The sequence below is a fragment of the Belonocnema kinseyi genome, chromosome 1, assembly GCF_010883055.1.
Source record: "Belonocnema kinseyi isolate 2016_QV_RU_SX_M_011 chromosome 1, B_treatae_v1, whole genome shotgun sequence".
NCBI lineage: Eukaryota > Metazoa > Arthropoda > Insecta > Hymenoptera > Cynipidae > Belonocnema > Belonocnema kinseyi.
The window spans coordinates 84,447,964-84,470,043 of record NC_046657.1 but is presented as its reverse complement, the minus strand read 5'-3'; the positions used below and the strand labels follow the sequence as shown (position 1 = coordinate 84,470,043).

The 22,080-nt window shown below is 25.1% G+C and overlaps 1 protein-coding gene across 3 annotated transcripts in view; it reads left to right on the top strand.

Moving 5' to 3' along the window:
• Positions 1-22,080, top strand: part of LOC117175417 (ATP-citrate synthase) — a 94,036-nt gene that overhangs the window by 2,070 nt on the left and 69,886 nt on the right. The window contains exon 1 of one of the 3 annotated variants that reach the window (XM_033366836.1): positions 3,510-3,608. The exons of 1 other annotated variant lie outside the window; for it this stretch is intronic. The gene's annotated coding sequence lies outside the window, so the exon portion shown is untranslated. Of the gene's footprint in view, positions 1-3,509; positions 3,658-22,080 lie in introns of those variants that run through there. One more of the 3 variants, XM_033366127.1, reaches the window with a different exon arrangement.

The following is a 22,080-nucleotide window of genomic DNA, read 5'->3' as shown; positions in this document are numbered from 1 at the left end:
TCTCTATCCCATCCACACACTACTCCTTTCCCCTGCCGAGTGAGTCACGCCTACCCCGAAAGGGAAATGGCTTAATGGTGTAATAATAATAATAATAAAAAGCCATTTCCCTTTCGGGGTAGGCGTGACTCGCTCGGTAGGGGAAAGGAGTAGTGTATGGAAGGGATAGAGATTTTTCAGATTGATCCAGAATTCTCGTGTTATTTAACCCTTAAACGGCCAAAACGCCACTACCGGGACACTGCTTTTCAACGGCCAACAACTAAGACTATTCGACACTAGAAAAAATTGAGACACATATATTTTATTATCCCAAAATACAGTTTAAACAAAAAAAAAACGTGATTTTTCGTGCCTATTTTTTTTTGTTAACCATTTTTCAAAGTTTTTCGAGTCTGTAATTAACCTGGAATCTCACTAACCGGTGGAATAAATGTCTAAACTTTGAAAATCCATGGTTCAAAGATCGATTTTTCGTTTTGGTATTTTCAAAATGGCGTCTTAATGGCAACATTTTTGTGAAAACATTCATGAATTTTTTTACAATAAACGATGCGCTTTTCGGAAAAATCATCTTAAATAAAAAGTTCTTGTAATCAGCCAAGGAATAAGCCTGAATTTTTTGAAGCATTTTGAGCAAAATTTTGGATTTTGAATATGAACAATTTTTGCAAAATTCAAAATTTTGCTCAAAACGCTCCGGAAAAATTCAGGCGTATTCCTCGGCTGATTACACGAACTTTTTATTCTTGATGATTTTTCCGAAAAGCGCATCTTTTATTGTAAAAAAATTCATGAATGTTTTCACAAAAATTTTGCCATTAAGACGCCATTTTGAAAATACTAAAACGAAAAATCGATCCTTGAACCATGGATTCTAAAAGTTTAGACATTTATTCCACCCGTTAGTGAGATTCCAGGTTAATTACAGACTCGAAAAGCTTTGGAAAGTGGTTCACAAAAAAAAAGGCACGAAAAATCACGTTTTTTTTTGTTTAAACTGCATTTTGGGATAATAAGAAAATTTTTTGAGGAATTTCATTGGCACCGTCGGAAAGAGGAGATCTTAAGCAATAAAAATATATGTGTCTCAATTTTTTCTAGTGTCGAATAGTCTTAGTTATTGACCGTTGAAAAGCAGGGTACCGGTAGTGGCGTTTTGGCCGTTTAAGGGTTAAGTAAATAACACGTTCGTTCCGCAACACTACTCCGACCCAGGTTGCTGATCAATCTCTCTAGCAATCACTCCAAGCGAAGAATCTCACGAAGTCATCCAAAAAAACAAACTAAAACGAACATTTTAAGCCAAACAACGCACGATATGAAACAAAGCCACAAAAAGAAAAATTTAGCTTTTTGAAAGCCCTATAAGCTTATGATAACAACTTTTTTAATTTGGTCGAATAGTTAAAAATTCCAAATTTGATTGTACGAAAATTAATGAAAAATCCAAAAATTCCATTTTTTGGTCATACTATGCAAGATACAAAAAAATGAATAACCTAAAATTGCGCGCCCTGGAAAGGTCTACAAATTTATAATAAATCATTTTTCGATAGGATGAGAAGATTTTGTTTTTAGTCGTAAAAAAACATTAAAAATAAAAAAAATAAATTTTTTTTTTACTAGCGACTCAAGCTACGGAAAAAATGAGACAAAACTTGTTCATCAAAAAAAGAGCTATAATTTTGTATAGGACACGTAGTTTTTACTTTAGACGAATCTATTCATCTTTGCTAATCATTTTTAGATAGGACGAGTAGATTTTCTTTTAATCGTAAAAAACAAGATTAAAAATAAAAATAAATGATAAAAACAAGGAAATAAGAATTAGTATTATTCAATTTTTATGCATATTATGAATTGTAATGATATAAATTTATTGAAATGATACATGATTAAGCACAGCTTAGAATATAATTTTAAGCGAAATAAGAAACAAATATAAAAATAATCATGATAAATACAATTTGCTCTTTATTTTGCAATTTTCGAATAAGCAATCCCAGGCAGAGTTACATAAAAATTGTATCATATTTAATATAAAAGTGTTGTGTATAATGTAGAAAAGTTGACATTTTGGACAAATCGAGCGCGAAGCACGAGATACGTGATGAGAATGTGTTCGTTAAAGCCGAAAGCGCTTTAACAAAAGAGAGTTTAAAATCACAAAATTACAGTTGTCAGTCCGTTGACTTTCGATTTTAAAAGGTGTGTCTAAGAATGCGGGAGAAATATAAAGACCGAGCGCGTAGCGCGAGGTTTATTCATAATCGAGCGTGAAACCCGAGATAAATTTACAATCGAGCGCGAAGCGAGAGAACCAACAATCGCGCGCCCTAGGCGCAATCAAACTGGCGAGCGAAGCGAGCCGCGCGCGAGGAGATTTTTTTGTTTAAAGTTGTACTACTTTGTTAAAAAGTAATTTTTTTATTGAAGATTTTTCACTTTAAATTCATCTTTATGGTTGAAAATTTAACTATTCTACTGAAAAAATCGTTTGTTTTTTTGTTGTTGATAATTAATTTTTTTAGCAGAAAATTAATCCATTCCATTTTTAGTTCAACATGTTTTTTTTATTTGAAAATTCACTTATTTTATTGCAAATTGTATATGTTGTTGGTAATTAATTTTTTTATCAGAATATGTCACTACTCCATTTTTTGTTAAAAATTCATTTTTGTGGTTGAAAATTCGAATTTTAAATATTTAGTTGGGGCTTTCTGTATTTTGCTTAAAATTTGCCTTTCTAGTAAATACTTAATTTTCTTCTTTGAAAAGTCATCGTTTTGGTTGAAAATTGATCTATTTCAATTTTGTTTCACAATTTATCCTTATTGGTTGAAGATCTATTACTTGGTAGAACAATAGAAAATGTTATAAAAACACGTACTTTGGAGTTTTTAAGTAGACAATAATGTCGTGTTTGTAAGATGCAGAACTACGCAAGAAAACGTGACGTGCGTAAATAAAAGATTGAATTTTATCTCTTCAAATTGAATAACTTGCTCTTTTACTTTATTTTACAACTGCACTATAAAATTTTATTAATAATTTCTATTTAAAATGGCTGTTTTTCATATATTAAATTTTAATTTTCGCAGAACTCGGAACCGAACAGATCGCGCACTCTGGTGAGTGGGAAATTCTATTTTAATATCTTTTCGTATTGCGCATGTGTCGCGTCGTCAACTGAATTGGTTAACGTTGCTGCGCTTTTTTGAAATGTTTAATTTTTGTTAATATTTATTTACAACAAATTATAATTTTAAAGTGAATAATTATTTTACCTTTAATTTAGTAAGTCTTTTTTGTGATCAAAGTATTAATTCTAATAATTTAAGAAGTATACATCATGTTGCAAACAATTTTCTGCTTATTCAATGATTTTAAATAAAACCGCCAAAGATAACTAATCCAGTTGTTGGCGCGACGCATGCGCAATACGATAAGATCCCATAATTGAGAGCACTGGCTGATATGCCTAATGTCGGTTCGCGAATGCAACTGCAACAGTCGGAACAAATTTGTTCAGCTCGGGTAGTAACTTTTCGTGAATGCCTGAATACAATTGTGTCGGTCGCATTTATCTCGTTCTTCGAAATTTGGTAAGCAGTCAAAAATATTCCTCGGATCGATCAAGTGCGCTGCGATTTCGTAAGTGTCAAAAATGTTCTCTATTCACAATTAATTCCCCTTTTTCATTATTTCCATTGCCTGATCCTGATTTCTCCCCCCACTCCAGATTGTCGGCTGATATTTGCCGAATATTTCGTCATCGACTTCTTTGTCGCAAATCTCTCTTATGAAAAAAAAATAATAATAAAAATTTCTCCAGAGATGCTTCAAAGGAACGACAAAGTGACATTTACTCAAAAAATGTGAAGAAATGAACAAAAAGTTTGTTTTGAATAAGGTTATTCCTAATATTTTTGATCATTTAAAACTCTCGTCTCGGAAATTTCGACCGGAGCGAAACATAGCCTAACTTTTCGAAAAAACGATGACATATTTCCAAATTTTAAAATAAAGTAATGATTACTGTGTGGATTGTTAAATATTTTGTATCGTTATTTTGGAGATATTCTCGGGAATTTTGAAACTTTCGACAAAAAAAGCCCGAAAATTCGTATTTTGCTTTGCTAGCCTCCAAATTTTTCGAAAAAAATTCATTTACAAGAGAAATTGTATTGAAAGAGGATTTTTGTATTGTATTTAGCTGTAAAACCTTTTTTTTTTTAAATGTGACGATTTGTTCTGTATCTTCTTTCTTAAAATAAAGACATAAATTACCGGTGACAAATGTCAAACTCGTTTTGACATTTATCTTTATTTGGGTGTCACACCTGAACAGCTGAAATTGCCTTTTTTTGTGCAAATATTTTTATTGATTCTTTATTATCTAATGAGCTTTAATTTTAGGAAATTTCAAACCTGATACTTTTTCAAAGCAATTGAAAATAACTTTTAGAAAGGCGGGCACTCTTTATTAGTCTGTTCTGTGCACCTTTAAAATTTGGCGCGCTTTTAAATCTAGTTCATTAATCAAATTTTCACTGTTATGAATTTAAGTAATTAAATTATGAAATTATGAATATAATCTCATATATCTTTTAAAAATAAAGGCAAGCAATAAGCGGATTTACGCCAACGATTTTTTTTTACAAATTTGAAAGAAATTTTTATGATTTGAAATTGTTTTATTTCATTATTTTAGTTAAAAATTAACTTTTTTTGCTTTAAAATTTAAATGTTTTGTCGATTATTCGTTCTTTTTTTTTTAAATCTATTTTTCGAAGTAAAAATATCGCTTCCATATTTTGTTTTATAATTATCGTCTTTATTTTAAAATTCGGCTGTTTGGTTTCAAATTTCTGTATTTCATTGAAAAATCGTATTTTCTGGAAGATAATTAATCTTTTTGGTAACTTGGTTATTTAGAAATTAATTTCTTTGGTTGAAAATTCCTTTAAAAATTCAAAACTCATTAGAAGTCATGTATTTTTTTTTTTTTTAATTAACCTTTTTTGTTAGGAAATTCGTTTCTTCTATTGAAAATTGTTAAATTTTTTCACGGAATTTTAATTTTTTTGGTTGAAAATTCTTCTGCTGAGTTGAAAACTTAACTTTTTTTTTTTAATTCATATATTTTGTTGAAAATTCGTCTATTTCGATAGAAAATTAATTTTTTAGATTGAAAATTTAACCATTAGGTTAAAAAATCTTTTCTTTCTTTCTTTGTTTAAAAAGTTCAACTATTGTTTTAAATTTTCATTCGTGTAAATTACAAATTTAACTATTCCATGTTTGGTTTCACATTTATTTTCTGTATTTTTATAAAACTTTGTCTTTTGTGGTATTAATCTTCTTTTGTTGAAAATTAAACTATCAAGTTGAAAATTTATTTCTTTGATTGAATATTAGTGTTGTCATTCAAAGGGTTTTTTTTCATAGAAATTTAATTTTTTAGTTGAAAATTCATCTTCTGGGTTCAAAATTAACCTATATTGTTTAAAATTCTCCTATTTTGTTGAAAATTTGTCCTTTTGGGTAGAGGAAGTTAATATTTTGGGTTGAAAATGTAAGTATTGGGTTAAAAAATCTTTTTTTTTTATTGAAGATTCATTATGTTAGTTAAAAATTGATTAATTTGCTGAGAAAAATTAACTATTTGGTTTAACAATACATTTTTTTCCGAAAATGTAGCTTTCAATTTATGTTAGAAAATGCATATTTTTGCGCTGGAAATTCAGCTTTTTTGTCAAAAATTCTTGTTTTTGGTTTGAAAATTAGTATGTTTTGGATAAAGATTCAAATAATTTGTAGTAAATTCTTATTATTTTATTTAATTCAACTGTTCTTGCTTGGAAATTAAAATATTTTTTGGTGGAAATATCAACTATTACACTTTTTGTTAAAACTTAATTTTTCTTTTTAAAAAATTCATCACTTTGGTTGAAAATTTCACCATTTTTTTTAAATTCCCTTTTTTTGTTTGAAAGTTAATTATTTTAACTGAAAATTTAATACTTCCATTTTTTTAGAAACTTATCTTCTTTAATAATGTTCGTTTGCAAAAATTCGCACATTTGAGAACGATCAACATTTAATCATTTCATATTCGAATTTTTTAATTTAAAAGAGTTGAAAGTTTAATATTTGTAATTGAAAATATTCAAAATTAAATAAAGAAACCTTTTTAACTTTTGAATTTAAATTATTTTAACACGTACATTAAAATTTCACAGTTTGAAGTTGAAAAATAAATTGAATGTTTAAAGGTCAAAGGTTCTGAAAATAAAAAATTTGTAATTGTTATTATACATTAAATTATAATTTAATATTCAAATTGACTAGGCAAATTTGTCTGAAATAGAACAAAATTCACCGTTCAAAATGGAAAAATTTGTTGATGATAAATTGAGATGGTGTTGTAGATGAAAATCGAAAGTCAAGTTCTCAATTCTAAATTTTTAAAATTGAAGATATTTTAAAAGACAATAATTAAAATTACAGGATTTTTCATTGTAAAGCTTGAAACTTGCCCAAACATTTCCAATGTAACATTCTTAATTTCTTAAAAATTTGGATTAATTTAATGGTTTTGAAAATCAAAAGTAGGTTTCAATTCTAAATCTTCTAAATGGAAGAAATTATCTTAATTCCTTATATTCCTTCAATTTGACTGACTTTATGAATTCTCTGAATGGAAATTTTAGGAATCCTCTGAATTCCTAGACTTGTCTGTCTGCAATCCTTGAATATTCTGAATTCCTTTGAATTCTCTAAATTGACTGAATTTCTTAAATTCTCGGAATTTTATTGATTTCTCTGAACTTCTTCAATTCTCTGAATTCCTCGAATTATCTGAATTCCTGAAATTCTCTGAATCATTTAAATTCTTTGAATTCTTAAATTCCTTCAATTTGACGAACTCTTTGAATTTCCTAAATGGTCTTAAATCCCGGAAATTCTATGAATTCCCTCGAATTCTTGAATTCATTGAATATCCCGTATTTTTAGGAATTCGATGAGTTCCTTGACTTTTCTGTCTAAAATCCTTAAATATTCTGAATTTCTTGAATTCCTTTAATTTTCTGAACTCCTGAAATTCTCTGAGTTATTTTAATTTTTTGAATTTCCTGAATTCCTTGACTTGTCTGTCTAAAATTCAGGAATATTCTGAAATTTTCTGATATTCTTGAATATTCTAAATTCCTCAAATTCTTCAAATCCCTTAAATTTAGAATATGTAAGGATTTCATCAAAATTCTCTAATTTTGATGCTTTACGTTCGCAATTTCTTCAATTTGGAAGCTTTAGAATTGAAAACTTGATATTTGATTTTCAAAATGGTCCAAATTTAAGAATTTCCATTCATAAATCTTTCGAATTGAAGACTCTTTAATTCCAAATCTTCAAAATTAAAGAATTTTTAATTTGAATTCTTTTAGATTGTATATTTTTTAAATGTGAATCATCAATATTGAACTGGTTCAAAAATATATTCCATATTAGGCACCACTAATATATAGATATTGAAAATTGAATAATTTGCACCACCATATTGTTAAAATTCAAAAATTTCCAATTGTAGGCTTTCAAAATTGCAGGAACTAGAATTGTAAATATTTTCAAATGTAATTTTTGAATGTTTGAAAATTTACAATTAAAAGTTCTGAAATTTTAAAGAACTATTTTCGAAATTTATTTAAATAGTTCTAAAACTTTAACATTAACTTTTTATCTTCAAAATCATCCGGATTTTAAAAAATTTTATTTATAAATTTATTTAAATTTTAAAGGATTGAAATTATTCAAAGAATTTTAAATGATTCACAGGAATTCGCCTAATTCGTGTAATTTAGAGATTTCAATAACATTCAGAGAATTTAACAAAATTCAAGAAATTCGGAGATTTTCTGAATATTCAATGATTTTAGGCAGGCAAGTTAAAAAATTCAGAGAATTCAAGGCATTCGCAGAATTCTGGAGATTATCCTTTTTGGTTGCAAATTTAACTGTTTTGTTAAAAAATTCATTTTTCTTGGGGGGGGGGAGTTAAAAAGCTCTTTTCGTAGAATGTTAACTTTTTGTTTAAAATTTATATTTTGGTGTTGATAAGTCAACGGAAATCTTTTTTGGATTAAAACTATTTTTTTCTTAAAATTTGCCTTTTTGATTCAAATGCTCATCTTTTTCAGAATAAATGTTGCAACTATTTCCTATGAAATTTAATTTTTGTTTTGAATTCCTACTTTTGTGTTGAAAAGTCAATCGAAAACTTTTTGGATGAAAATTCAAATTTTGGAAAATTTGTCTTTTTGATTTAAACGTTCACCTGTTCTAGTAGATTTTTCATTTTTCTTGAACAAAAATGCAACTTTGGTTGAAAATTCAACTCTTTTTTTAAAGTTTGTCTTGTTGATTGATAAAATTCAACCTGCTTTAACAGAAATTACATTCTTCTTGGAAAAAATGCAACTGTTTTGTTGACAATTCAACAATTTTGTTGAACTCATACTTTTTGTTTGAAAATTCTGCTGTTTTCTTGAAAATTTAACTATTTCTTAGAAAATGTACTCTTTTTTTCATTCAATATTTTAGTATTGAGAAAACAACTAAAATATGTTCTGGGTGAAAATTTAACTGTTTTGATATTTTTTCAAATTGAAAATTCATCTGTTTTAATAGAAGTTGCATCTTTCGTAGTTAAAATTCGCCTGTTTTAGTAGAAATATCTTCTTTTTTTCTGAAAATGAAACTTTTTGGTTAAAAACTATTCTTCTTTGCTTGAGTATTCAACTGTTTTGTTTGAAAGATTGGGTTGAATCACTTGGTTAAGAAATAATTTTTTTTTATTAAGGATTTATATTTTTACTTGAAAATTCATCTCTTTGGTTAAAAGTTTATCTATTTCGTTAAAAAATAATCATTTTTAATTGATAGTTTAACTACTTGGGTAAAATTTAAACATTGTTAAAAATGTCTTGTTTGGTGGAAAGTCTTTGGTTCAAAATTTTACTGTTTAGTCGAAAAGTCTTTTTCTCAAATAATTTTCTAACTGAAAATGAAAGTTAAAAACTTTCCTTTTTTAGTAAAAAAAAATAAAAATAATTTTCTTTGTTTTAAATTTCATGTTTTTTGGGGGTAAAAAATGGATCAGTTTCGCGGAAAATTAATTTTTTGCTGAAACGTCATATATTGGTTTGAAAATTCAATTTTTATATAGAAAATTCGTCTTTTGGCTTATTGGTTTTATAATTTAGATAAACTTTAAATTTTATCTTGAGTGAAAAATACTTATTTGTTGGTAATTTTTCTTTGTGGCTTTAAAATTCTTTGATTGTGTATGTGTAAATTTCATTATTTTTGCTTGAAATATAAACCCATGGGCTATGAAGCCTGAGCACTACCGCCTGAGCTACCGGTCGACCGGTTATTTGAAAGTAGTTTTGATCAAAAACGGCGAAAAATTGCATATTACTAATTTGGAAAACACTTGTTGATCAATAATAGCAGGAATAATAATAATAATTGTTTTGACAATTAAGAAAGTTTTTCTTGAGTAGATACTGTTATATCGTAAAGAACGCACTTCCTCGGAATTAATGAAAGTCTTGATTAGAACTTCTGGTTATTCTGTGATTTCTGTGATGACACCGCAAATGCTAATTCGTTTGCGCAACTGTACTTTTACAATGCACCTCGTACGCGCTCACACAGCTGAGAAAAATTCTTGAGAGTTGAGCATTTAGTGCTTTCTTCCTCCGACAAGAGGTAGGAGGTCAAGGCCGAAACGGCGGTCAGCTTCGATCAAATTATAATTAAAACTCGTGAGCCAGGAAACCACAGATGATTGATTCGAAGTCAGGCGACTGTCACGTGTCCCCATGGAATAAAACTCCTATCATTTCATACAAAAGGAATGGTAATTTTAAATTTCGCGCGCTTGTTTATTCCCCCACCCTCCCTTTTTTCACAAATTTTTTAATCGAAACGATTCTTCGTGTTTTGCGCTTCTTATTTTAGCAAACATTTTTTTTCAAAATTCACTTTTTTAGTCCATTTGTTTCATTTCATGTGGCCCGGTCTTTATGTACAAATAAATAATTTATTGTATTAGAGTTTAATGTTGTAACTAATTTATTTTAAAAAAACTACTTCATTTTTGTCTTGAGTGGAAATGTTTGTTTTATTATAATCTTAAGGTCGATTCTTGCCACAGCAAAGGATTGAATTAGCATTTCTAATGATCTTTGTAACTTCCCACAATATTTCGAAGGCAGTTCTAATCGTATTTTATAAAAAAAATAAAAAACACAAAAGATTTCTAAATTCATTTGATTAAATTTTAATAAAGGTAAAAATGTGGATATTAAATGTAGTTTTTTTTTTATTTTGTAGGTTTATTTGTTTCAAAGGTTATATTAATACAGTTTTTTCCAAAATTCTTGCGAAAAATTAAATGATTTTTGAAAATTTTAAACAACAAATAGTTGAATTTTCAAACACAAAATAGGAATTTCGAACGAAAAATGTGATATTGAATATTTCAATCCAAAAAGACAAATTTTCAACAAAATAGTTGAATTGTCAATCAAAAAAATATTAATCCACAACCAGTTATATTTTAAAACCAAACAGTATTCAATATTTTCCAAAAGTGTTGAATTTTTTACAAAACAGTATAATTTTTCACCCAAAAATACGCATTTTGAACAAAAAAGTTAATTTTCACCAAAAAAGACAAATTTACCATTAGAAATATAATTGCTGATATTTGATCGATAAATATATATTTTTTTAATTTAAAAAACAGTTGAATTCAGAAAACACGATACCTACCTTTTGTTTAAACTTTTTAATAATCTTTTAAAATTATTGTTGAAATAAAAAAAAGGAACCTCTAAAAATCTTTTAAAATTATTAGAACTTTTGCGGAATTCTTTTTGAGTACAAAATTATTTTTGTGTTTCTCTTTTAGTAAAGTTTTTTTTTTGTTAAAAAGGCAGCTGTTATTTTTAAATTATCCTGTTTTGGTTCAGGATTGAACTATTTTGTTGAAAAATTCTTATTTTTTGGTTTATTTGATCTGTTTTTGATTTAAATTTTTTTTATGAAATGTAAACTATGATATTTTTTGTTAAAAAATCATATTTTCCTTGCAAATTTAATTATTTGGTTGAAAATTATCCATTTGTTTGAAATTTCATGTCTTTTGTTGAAATATTTTCTTTATGGATTGCAAATAAATAGAAAATTTGTTTGAAAAATAGTTGTTTTTTTTTTAATTAATTTTTTAATTGAAAATTCATCTCTTTAGAAAATTCAATTGTATTCTGTTAAAAATTCATGTATTTTGTTGAAAATCGATCTCGTTTTTTTTGTAGCGAATTAATATTCTTAGAGAAAATCTCATATATTCGGTTAAATATGTAAACATTTATTTTGTAATTAATTTTTTATTGGAGATTAACCTCTTTGGCTGGAAGTTTCACTTTTTTTATTTTATTTTTTAGTTAAAAATGTTATCATTTTTTTCTAACTGAAGATTTAACTATTCTATTTTTGGTTGAAAAATTATCTTTATTTGTTGAGAATTCAAGTATTTAGTTGAAAATTCGTCTTTTGGTCAAAATTAATATTTTTGCTAGAAATTTGATACTTTTTGGTCAAAAATGCAACTATTTGAATGGAAATTAATTTAAATTTGTTGAGGGTTTAACTGTTTTGTTAAAAATTAAATTTTTCGGCTGAAATAAACTGTGTTTGATTGAAAATGAACAAAAATTTTGGTTTCAGTATTTTTTATTATTTATTATTATCATCATTAAATTTTAGTTAAAACATAATTATTTTCCAATATTAAAAATACTTACAATTTAAATTTTCTCTATAAGAAATACATTTTTAGAATTCAAATTATTCGTTTGGAAATTACGATTTACAAAATTTGAGGAAATAAAAAAATTTTCTAAATGAATTTTTCCTAAAATTTAAAAAAAATTCTGCAAAATTGAAAAATAATCCGAAAATTTCCCAGATTCTTTTTTTGGAAATTTTAGGAATATTTTTAAATCTTTTTAAATGAAATTTTTCAAGATAAAGAAACACTTGTAGTATTTTCTGGAATCTTAAGAAAAATGTTTTTGTTACCTTGAAACTTTTCAAAATTTTGAAAAAAAACTTCAAAATTGTATTTTGAAATTTTTGAAAATCTAAATTTTATTTTAATTTTTTTCTTTCATTTCAAATTATTTTAGAATTTTTTAAAAACTTTTAAATATATTTTAATGGTAATAGTGTTTTAACAGTATTTACAAAATGTTGTATTCTCTTGAAACGTTGTTAAATTCTTAAGAAGCCCCTTTGTTTTTTGTTCCAAATCTTCCAATATCTACATTAAGTTTTATTAAAATCATTGTAGGTTTAAAAGTATTGTTGTATCTTTTCAAAAGTTCGGAAATCTTTTGTAATAGTTAAAAATCTTGTTATATTTTCTGTTCAAATTATTTTTTTCTAAAACTTTGTAATCTTACAAAATTGGAAAAGGTTGCTTTAAAATTTTCGAAATTTTAGGAAATAGTTTGAAATTTTTAAATATATTTTAAAAATATTTTCTGAAAATTAATTGATCAAACTAAGTTTTTCCCGGATTCTTAAATAAAAGTTAAAAATTTTATTTCAAACTACATTTTGTTTAAAATGTCTTGAAATCTTATCCAATTTTAAATAATTGTTAAATCTTTTCAAAACTTCTAAAACTTTGAAATATTTTTCGAAATAATTCAGTGTTGATAACGTTTTTTTTCAATCCTTCATGAATTAAAAAAAGTATTTTAAAAATCTTCCAGATATCTTCTCGACTTATGAATAATCCAATTTCGATTTATAATAATTTCAGAAAATATCTCACTGGGAGAATCTTTCCATTAACATGTATCGAGTTAAAAAGATTAAATTAACGCTCTTAATTCGCCTACTATCACGGCACAGTCACGGCCTGATCACTTGTGTGCTAATGTCAGTCAAAAAGCCGCGACCTTAGAAAAAACGTATCGATTAAACTGCATCATGTCGATTTTCTTTTTTTAAAAATAAAGAAAAATATTTTATTATAAAATTAGTAAATTAAGAAAAAAGAAGCATCTGTGAAAAAATGGGTACAAGATAGTGCAAAAGGACTTGAAGATTTTTTTATTTATTCTCGATATGCTGTTTTCAAATATTCGATTTTTAAATTTCGTGACAAAATATTCGACGAACCTTCAGAATCGCTCTGCCCAATCAGAAGAAAATGTATTGAAATTTAAACTGATTAATAAATTTATATAAAAACTAAATGTCAGTGAATTTTCATTAAAGTCAAGGAACTTTTCGAGAGCGTGCTTACTTTTTTTCTTACTGCAAATATCATTGAATGAAAATGATTTTTTATTTATGAAAGTAGCTTTTAGTGCACTTAACTATTTGGTTGAACATTTGTTTTATTTTTATACAAAATTTTTTTTTTTCAACTAAAAATTTAATATGATTCTATTTTTGTTAAAAATTCATGTATGTAGCTGTAATTTCGAACTTTTTGGTATAAAATTAATCTTCATGGTTGAAAATTCATCAATTTACTGGGAAATTTAACACCTCGTGTGCAATTTTATCTCCTTTTGATTGAAAAATCTTTCTTATTTTATTAGTTGAATTCAACTGTTTTTGATTAAAAAAATCGAAATCTTTTCTGGTTTAAATCTCAACTACTACAGCTCTTCTTCAGAATTCATTTTTTTTAGAATGAAAATTTAATTACTTGGTTAAAGGTTAAACTCTACTATTAAATTAAAATTTTTTTCCTTGATTCATAATTTTAATTAAAAATTCAATCACTTTGGAAATCTCTTTGAAAATTCGTTTTATGCTGAATATTAATAATTTTTACTGTGAATTTAACTATTCTATTTTTTATTGAAAACCGATTTTTTTAGTAAAAAAAATCAACTATTTCGTTGAAAATTTCATTTTATTGTAAAAAAAATCCTCTTTTTAATAGAAAATTATTATTCTGGTTTAGAAATTCTTTTTTTTTTTAGTTAAAACTTAATTTATTCTCATTAAATATTCGCCATTTTTTAAAAAAAAAATTGTGAAAAATTCATTTTTAACTGAAGATTTAACTGTTCTATTTTTTATTAGAAACTCATATTTTTTAGTTGAAATATCAACTATTTCGTTGAAAATTGGTCGGTTTCAGTTGAAAATTCAAGTTTCTTATCAAAAAATCGTATTTTTTGTTAGAAAATTAATGTTATTTTTCGAAAATACATCTTTTCAGTTCAAAATTCATCTTTTCAGTTAATAATTCATCTATTTCACTTAAATATTCATCATTTTTGTTGAAAATTTGACACTTTAGTTTAAAATTTCTTTATTTTTTGGTGGAAAATTAATTTTTTAACTTAAAATTTAATTATTCTATTTTTTATTGACAATTGATCTTCTTTAGTTGCAAGTTCAACTATTTTATTGACATTTTTTCTTAAAGTTAAAAATTCCTTACTTTGGTTGAAAATTTCTTTATTGTTTTTTTGTGGAATTTTAATTTATTTAACTGAAAATTAAACTATTCCATTTTTGGTTGAAACTTTATGTTTTTTAGTTGAAAATTCAACTATTTGTTTGAAAATTCATCTTTTTCAATTGAAAATTGAACCATTTGCTTGAGAATTTAAGTTTTTTTTTTAAATCTTATTTTTTGGTCGAAAATTAGTCGTTTTTATTGAAAATTCAACTATTTCGTTAAAAATTCTTCTGTTTTGTTGAAAATGTTATACTTTTATGTAGAAAAATAGGAACTTATTATTGTTAATAATATTCTCTTTGCATATTGGTAAAAATTTTGTGGTTTTTCCTTAAATTTTTTATTTTTGTTCACTTTTCACTTAGTGAGCTAACAGTTAGTGTAAGTTGACAAAAATAATTGTTTAAATAGTTTATGATTGTTTATAACGATCTTCTCTTAGATATGTGCTAGAAAGTTGCGGTTTCTTTTTTCAATGTTCAACTTTGATTTGCCTTTTTAGTTGTGATCAAATAATAAATAAACGTAAGAGAGAATCATATTTTAAACAATCTCTTTCTATTTGTAAATATATATTTCTGAAATAAAACAGATGTTTCAAGTATTCTTTAAATTTTCTATATGGATCATATGAAATGTACATTTTTCTTTAAATATATACCAAGAGCTTTTTTGTTGAAATTAATACTAATATTAATTGTTTGTTCATAACTTGAGTTAATTATTAACTCACTAGGTAAAAAGTTCACGAAAAGTAAAAAAATCAGGAAAAAGCGTAACTCTATCAGTTATCTAAGCGAAGATAATTATAAACAATAATTAATTGTTTAAACAATTATTGTTGTCAACTTGCATTCATTATTACTTTAGTAATTAAGTGAAAAGTTGACAAAAAGTGAAAAATTGCGGAAAACCCGCAACTATCTAGAATTATTATAATTTATTTAAACAATTATTTTGTTTGAATTTCCATAATTATTACCAAAGTCTAAGTGAAGAGTAGGCAATAATTTTAATATTTTAGACAAAACCGCAACTTTTTAACATTATTCAAAGACAATATTATTTAAAATAATAATAAATTGTTTCAAACATTAATATTGTTAACTTTAATAAATTATGTATCTTACTCTCATTAAAAACTAGACAAAAAGTGGAAATTTTTTGTAAGAACTGCAGTTTGCTAGCATTATTCTAATAGAATATTACTAATAATAGTAATTAATCATGTCAACAATCATGTTTCTTAACAATAATTAAGTATTATCTCACTCTAATTGAAAATTGGACAAAAATTGAGGCAAAATTACAAAACCGCGTCTTTCTAACTCTATTCTAAGAGAAAATGACTAAAAACAATAATAAATTAGTTAAATAATTTATTTAAACATCTAATTATCAGTAAAAAGTGGAATTTTATGTACCTGAAATAATCTGCATAAAAAAATCGCAAAAAATTTTATTTATTATTTTTTATGGGACTCTATAAAACAGATTTATGGGGTTGGTATTTAAAAAGTCATATTTTATTTCTATTCTATGGATAATTGTGAAAAGAAATGTTCAGTTTCAATTCCTTTTAGCTAATGTTGACGATTCTGAATAAAATTTACAAAAACATCTATTTTCATGGGAAATATAATTTTTCTCAAAAAAAAAATGTATTTATTTTTTTGTGAATTCGTACTAATTTCTGTGATATATACATACATAAAAATTCGAGAGAACATAATAATTTTAGATCACCCTGATTATTGGACTTTATTTTATAACGAAATTTAAAAACAACAGAGGTCATTGAAGGGGAACTTAATTGGATTAATTATTTAGTTGAAGAATTTTTCTGAGGGTGGACGAAAATCAGAAAGAGGCTAGAATATATTTGTGGGAGTTATTTCTGTCCTGATCGATTTTCTGGACTTACCTGTTTTACTTCTTATCTAGCCTTGACTCTAGTTTTCCGATTCAAAAGCTTTAATCACGTTCTACATTATTTGATTTAAATTTGTTTCGAAAGTTATGTTTAAAAATTAACTATGTTATTATTATTATTATTATTATTATTATTATTATTATTATTAATAAGCGGTAAGCAATTGGTCATTAAAAATGGTAATAATGTAATGTACATGGTAAAATTTGTAAATTTACCATGCCTAATTTATAATTGCAGAACTTAAATTTCCAATTTACTACGATTTAAATTTATTGCTACTGAATTACAATTTTGCTATCTATCATTTTCCGATTTAAATTATAAAAATCATAATTTTGCAATTGACAATGATGAAATATTTTTAATTGAGAATTATGCATTGTAAATGATAAAAATATTATAAAATTAAATTTTAGGATGGACAATAGTGCATCAACGATTTAAAAAAATTTTTGTTTTACTTTGGAATTTTTAAATTTTTATTTGAAATAAAAAAACTACAGTAAATAATGCACACTCATTAATTAATTTTTTTTTGTAAATTTCAATATAAAACTAAATAACATGGATTCTTTATTTGTAAAAGTAGGTTTATAGTAGTACTGTGTTTAACTATTCTGTCACAAACTCTTTTTTTTTTTATTTATTTATTTTAACTGAAAATTTATGTATTCCGTTTTTTGTTGAAAATTCTTTCTTTTTGGTAGAGAATTAATCTTCTTGGTTGAAAATTCATCTTTTTGCTGAAAAATTCAACAGTCTGTTTGTAATTTCTTCTCTGTTCACTGCAAATTTTTTGTTACTTGAAAATTTAACTTCGTTCAGAATTTTTTTTATGAGAATTTAATATTTCGGTTAAAAGTTAAACTCTTTTGTTCAAAATTAATTTTGTTTGTTTGGAGATTTATGATTTCAATATAGTATTCATCTCGTTGGTTGAAAAATATATTTTTTTATTGGAAATGTAACTATTCCAGTTAAAACTTTAACTAATTCACTGAAAAATTATTTCTTTTCTTGTCGTTAAAAATTAATGTTATTAAACTGAAAATGTAACTATTCCAGTTGAATATCCCATCATTTTAATTAAAAATGCATCTGTTCCGTGGAAATGCAATTTTTTAACTAAAAGTTTAACTATTTCATTTTTGGACAATCCTTTTAAGTTTAAATTTATTTATTTTGCTAAAAAATCTTATTTTTTGGTAGAAAATAAATCTTCTTGAAAAATTCATCTTTTTGGTTCAAAGCTCAAGTATTCCACTTAAATATCTATAGTTTTAGTTGAAAATTGATTTTTTAAATAAAAAATTCAACTATTTCAGTTAAAAATTGATCGTTTTAGTGTAAAATTCATCACGTTATTTGATAATGTAAATAATGTTTTAAAAATTATTTGTTTTTTGTTGTTGTTATTGAAAATTGTAATTTTTTAATGATAATTCATCTTGTTTGACTTTTATTTAAGAATATTTAAAATGGCTTTTTTGGTTGAAAATTCAAATATCAAAGTTAAATATTTATCATTTTAATTTAAAATTGAACTTTTTTGTTAAAAAAGTACTTAAGTTGTTAAAAAATCGAATTTTTTGGTAGAAAACAATCTTGTTTGACTCTTTGTTTAAAAATTCAAGTATTCTCATTAAATATTAATCATTTTAGTTGAAAATTTATCCTTCTGGTTGAACAATAATTTTTTTAACTAACAGTTCAACTATTGAATTATTGGCTGGAATTCATCTTTTTTTTTTTAAATTGGTGTTTTTGGTAGAAATTTTTATTCTTATTTGATAATTAATCTTTTTGGTCAAAAATTCAATTATGCTAGTCAGAGATTTATCGTTTTAGTTGAAAATTCATCTATTGCGTTGAACATTTAATTTTTTCAACTGAAAATTCAACTGCACAATTTTTGGTTGACAATTTATCTTTTTTGGGTAAAAAATTAATGTTCTTGTTTGAAAATTCATCGTTTCAGTATAAAACTCAATTATTCCAGTTGAATGTTCATCATTATATTTAAAAATGCATCTTTTTTTAAAATAAAATTACTTGTTTGAAAGTTAAACTCTTTTGTTAAAAATTCATCTTATTTTTAGTTAAAAAGTTAGGAATCTGCAGAGATTTTAATTTAATTTAGTATTAAATTCATTTTGCCTAAATATGCCTTGAATTTTAAGTATACGAAGATGTAATAAAAATTTGTTTGAATTATTATTCAAATTTGTGGGCTTCGAGACAAATTTAAGAAATAATTAATAATATTTTTAATATTATTCAATTCGCCAGAATCGCCAGAAACGGAAAAAAGCATTATTTATATCAAACTATACAAAAAATGCGGAATTGTCAAGGAATTTTTTCCAGGATTTGAGTAGACGCCCTCTATAATTATAATTGCCGCTGTTAACTTTAATCAGTGATTATCCACTGAAATTTCAGTAACATTTCACTTATTTTCCAGCAAAAAAAGTCATTAAAGTTTCAGTAACATTTTCTTGGGAAAACCAAATTAATATGAGTGAATTTTCAGTTAATAATTACTTTAATTCAGTTATTCAAAACAGTACATTGTAATTATAAAGAAATTATTTCATTTTGCAGTATAATAGTAAATATCGTAATTATAATCGTGTTATTAATTTGTTCAAATGCATTATTGTAACAGACTATAAAATTGTAAGAATGAAGATAAATAATAATTTTGTTTTTAAGCAAAAGACTACAAAACACTTGGGTTATCAGTAATCCAAAAATATTATGTGAAGCTTATCAGAAGCTATTTGTAAATGCACAATGCCCTCACTGAAAATGATAATTTTTCTGATTTTTTTTTTGTTTTTCTTCACCATAGATACTTGGTAAATATCGAGATTAGAATCGCAAATAGAAGTGACGCAGGTCAGCGTACCAAATCTATGATTAAGTCGCAATTATTGATACAGATTAAATAATAGGACCTTACTGATATCACAAGCGTGAATACAATATTATCGGAAGGGACGACTGAAAAATCCCGAGAAATAAAATTCCCGAGTGATAAAATTTCCGAATTGGGAAATACCCAAATAATAAAATTCCCAAATTATAACATTTCAGAATAATAAAATTCCCGAATCATAACATTCACAAATAATAAAATTCCGTAATTGTAAAATTGCCGAATAATAAAATTTCTGTGGTGACTGGAAAATTCCGAAAAATTAAATTTCCTAAACTCTAAAATTACTGAATCAGAAAATTCCCGAATGATAAAAATCCCCAATAATAAAATTCTCTAATTACAACATTCCCGTTTTTTGTAAATTCCGAATAATAACATTTCTTGGCGACTGAATCTTCTCATTCTTCTTCCCTCTTTTCCATTTTTGGCCAGAAAAGAAGGGAATTTTATTTTTTAGGACATTTTTTTCAGATTGCAGTAGGAAAATTTTATGGTGGTTGTCCAAGTATGTTCGTCAGATGCTTGGTTTTATTTTCAGGAATTCTGCACATAAACTTGATTTATGGACGTTAAATAGAATTTTAAATTTTATTTTTATTTCATAATTGAAAAATTACGGAATAATGACATTTCCGAGACGACTAAAAAATCCCGGAAAATAAAATTACCGTGTGATAAAATTTCCGAATTGGAAAATTACCAAACAATAAAATTCCAGAATCATAACATTCACGAATAATTAAATTCTCAAATTGGAAAATTGCCGAATAATATAATTTTTTTGGCAACTGCAAAAAATTCCCTAAACTGAAAAATTCCCAAATTATAAAATCCCTGAATTATCAAATTCCTGAATTGGAAAATTGCCAGATAATAAAATTCCCAGGTTAAATATTTGTATTTTAAATAGAAATATTCCAATAAAAGATTCATCGTTTTAGTGGAAAATTTATCACCTTATTTGAAAATGTAACTTTTCCAATTGAATATTCCATAATTTTTATTGAACATTTATGTCTTTAGTTGTACATTATATTTTTTAACTAGTAATTTAACTGTTAAATTGTTGGTGGACAACTTATCTTCTTTAGTAAAAAAGGAATCCATTTTCTTGAAAATTCTTATTTTTGTAGAAATTAATCTTCTTTGTGGTAAATTTTGTTTTAACAAGAAAATTTAACTATTTCATTTAAAGATTCATCATTTTAGTTGAAAATTTATTTCGAATAATTTCAGGAATTAAGAATATTTAATGAATTCCGAATATTCATGGAATTTAGGATATTTGAAGGATTGAAGGATCTTTGCTTCAAAATCAATCTTCTTGGTTCGAATTCCTCTTTTTTTGTTCTAAATTCAAATATTCTAGTTGAATATCCATCATTTCAGTTAAAAATTCATCTATTTGGGTTCAAATTAATCAGTCTGGTTGGAAATTAATTTTTTCAACTGTGAATGTAATTATTCCATTTTTTTCATTAATATTTTTAACTATGAACTTAACTATTCAATTGTTTATTGAAGATTAATATTTTTTAGTTCAGAATTTATGTCGTTGATATTTTGTCTTTTTTAGTCGAAAATGCATGTACTTTGTTGAAAAATCGCCTTTTTAGTAGAAAATTAATCTTCTTGTTTGCACAATAATCTTGTTGGTTTAATATTCAACTACTCCAGTTGAAAAATTATAATTTTAGTTGAAAATTCATCAACTTGGTTGAAAATTAATGTTTTCAACTGAAAATTTAAATATCTCAATATTAAAAATTGATTTTGTTTAGTTTACAATTTACCTACTTGCTTGAGAATGTTATCTTTCCTAATTCAAAATTGTACTATTTGGTTGAAAATTTGGGTTTTTTAATTTAAAATTCAACTATTTTTTAAAAAGTTTGTCTTATTTGGTTAAATTTGACTGTTTCTTTTTTTTTTAATTAGAACAATTTTTCGTGTAAAATTTCAGCATATTGTTGAAGACTACTTTGTTAAAAATTAACTTGTTTGTTTGTTGACGATTTATTATTTTAGTTTAAAAATTCATCTTTTGGGTTGAAAATTCAGCTATACGGGTATAAAATTAATATTTTCGGGTAGAAAAAAAGTATGGTTGAAAATTCGTTTTTTTGCCGTTAAAAATTAATGTTTAAGTAAAAATGTAACATTTCATTTTAGGTTGAAGATTTACCCTTTTTATTTAAAAATTCAAGTACATTGTTAATAATTCATTTCTTTAATTAAAAATTCATAATTTCGCAAAACATTCTTCTTTTTAGTTGAAAATTTAATTATTTAAGAAAAAAAGAAAAATTGTAATAATTTTTCTTAATTAATTTTTTTACTGAAATTTTATCTATAGAATTTCTAGTTAAAAATATAAACATTTGGTTGTAAATTCATGTATTGTGTTGAAAACTCTTCTTTTTGGTTAAAAATTCAACTATTAACTTAATGATTTATAATTTAATTGAGCTAATTGTTTGAAAGTTGGACTACTTTGTTAAAAATTTATTTTTGTTATTGGAAATTCGCCTCTGGTTGCAAATTTAACTGTTTTCTTTTTAAACTTCGTATTTTTTACTTGAAGCTTAATTCTTTTAACTGAAGATTTAACTATTCCATTTGTGG